This window comes from Myotis brandtii, unplaced genomic scaffold (genome assembly GCF_000412655.1).
Source record: "Myotis brandtii unplaced genomic scaffold, ASM41265v1 scaffold165, whole genome shotgun sequence".
Taxonomy (NCBI): Eukaryota; Metazoa; Chordata; class Mammalia; order Chiroptera; family Vespertilionidae; genus Myotis; species Myotis brandtii.
In genome coordinates this window covers 6,928,582-6,930,610 of record NW_005356042.1, presented here as the reverse complement: position 1 = coordinate 6,930,610, position 2,029 = coordinate 6,928,582, and the positions used below count along the sequence as shown (strand labels likewise).

Here is a 2,029-nt window from a genome sequence, read left to right as displayed (position 1 = left end):
GCGGGGAGAGGGCAGCGGGCGGGGCACAGCAGGGGATTAAAAGACGCTTCTCGCACCCTCGGCGGCGCAGCCGGCTGAGAAAGCAGCTGCCTGCGAGCTGCACCCACCCAGCCGTTGGTGGCGGCGGGGAAGAGCGCCACCCCTCCCTTGGCTCCGGGCGCTCCGCCCAGCCCATTTAGGATTTTTCAGGCGGGGGTGGGTGGGTGTTGGTAAGTGGCACGGAGGGGTCAGAAGGCACTCCGGGTTCCCACATCTCCTCCAGTTTGCTCTCCGGAGCTCTCCTCTAGAGTATCATATTCCGGGAGTTCAATTGTCATCTGAAGCCGCCGCGTTTAGCTGGGACCCCGGGCTGCCGCTTGGGGACCCCTGATTTACGCAGTGGCTGGGAAGCGTTGGCAGGGACCCAAGCCTGGCGTGACCGCGGTGCCCCACCGTGTGTACCTGCTGGCTCAGGTCTGTTCCTCAAACCACGATGATTGTATCTGGGGTCAAAAGGTGACCCCTTAGTGTCACCAAGTCGTGATTCCGCTGGTTGTGCCACCCAGGGGCCCTTCCGAAGGTAAAAGGGCTTGAAAATAAATTGTCACATCGAGAGGCAGCTTTGCGGCAAGCGTTTAAGTGTGTGTGTGAGTGTGTGTGTGTGTGTGTGTGTGTGTGTGTGTGCGCGCGCGCGCGCGCGCGCTCCCTGCGTGGGTAAATGGATCCTGTCTCTTTAAAATCGCTGGGCTGGACAATGAGTGCACAGGATGTGGTTTGGCGTTTGGCGGCAGGGTTTTTTCCCCTTCGATTTGGGGAATTATCACATGGGGCCTTCTTGAGCTGGTGTGAAAGAGAGGCGGCGTGAGGAGGAGAGATACAGGCTCCACACTCACTCACACACACTCTGTGCAGTTGATCGTTTTCTTAAACCAAATTAGCCAGGGCTCTTGTTACTATGGTGCAGCCAGGGCTTGCAGAATCCCAGTAATAGCATTTATTAGGTTTATTTGCCTGGAAGCATGCCTTCCCGGATCTGATAATGCACCAGTGCAGGGAGAGTGTGGGAGATGGTATCAAACATTTGATTACACTTACAACAGGGATTTTTAAGGGGTGAGGTGTGGAGTGAGGGTTGAGAGGAAAAGGTGAGAAGCCATTGGCCGTAGGAGCTCACCGCTGGCCCGCCGGCATATGCGTTTCCGCAGCCCCCCTGTGGGTTTCACAAAAGGCGGGCCAGAGCCCCCGGCAAGGTTTGGGGATCCTCTTCCCAGGCCTGGCGGCGAGTGAACTCCCCGTTCCCGCAGCTGTCAGACGTGGGTGGGGAGGGAGGGAGGACAGGCGGGCGGGCAGCCAGAGCGCGGAATTGGGCAGCCGGAGGGGGAACCGGCAGCGCCCGCAGCCGCCCACTGTTTGCAAGCGGCCCCCGCTTTAGGGCAGAGGGGAGCACCCCGCCGCCAGCAAAAGCACCCTCGCCAGCCTTGGAGAGGGGAGTCCTGCTCTCGGCGCCCCGATCCGGGTCTGCTGCCCGGCTGGGCGGCCGCGCGGGGGTAAACTCGCAAGTGAAACTATTATTATCGCCCTGCGAAGCATGGAGCACTTGGAAGATGCCGCGTAGAGACGGAAGGAGCCGCCGCCGTCTGCAACCGCCCGCCGCTGCGCCCCTACCCTTTCGCTTTCATTAGGGGAGACAAATCTGCTGTCAGGCAGCCAGCTTTCCAATTTACCGATAATGATTCTTGCATGAAAATTGATCGAGGGGCTCTCCACCGCCGTGCGCTTTTGCCTCCCTGCTCTCCTGCTCCTGCCTGGGCTCCCGGGCCCCCCGCGAGTTCTTTCTCCTCCTTTCCCCCACCCCTGCTCTCTGAGTCAGTGGTGGGACACAGGGCCAAGGAGATAACAAAAAAAGGGGGGGGGTGACGGAGGGGGAGGGGAGTCGGCTCCTCGGCCTGCTTCCTCCAGCCTGAGACTTGTTTGCAATCGCTGCCTCTTTTATTTACGAGAAGAAATCTCCCCCTCGGTACTTCTTGGCTGTTTGGGTATTAATTTTCTC

The 2,029-nt window shown here is 59.5% G+C and overlaps 1 protein-coding gene across 2 annotated transcripts in view; it reads left to right on the top strand.

The window, feature by feature from the left end:
- Positions 1 to 2,029, top strand: part of GSE1 (Gse1 coiled-coil protein) — a 427,477-nt gene that overhangs the window by 314,340 nt on the left and 111,108 nt on the right. The window lies entirely within an intron of this gene.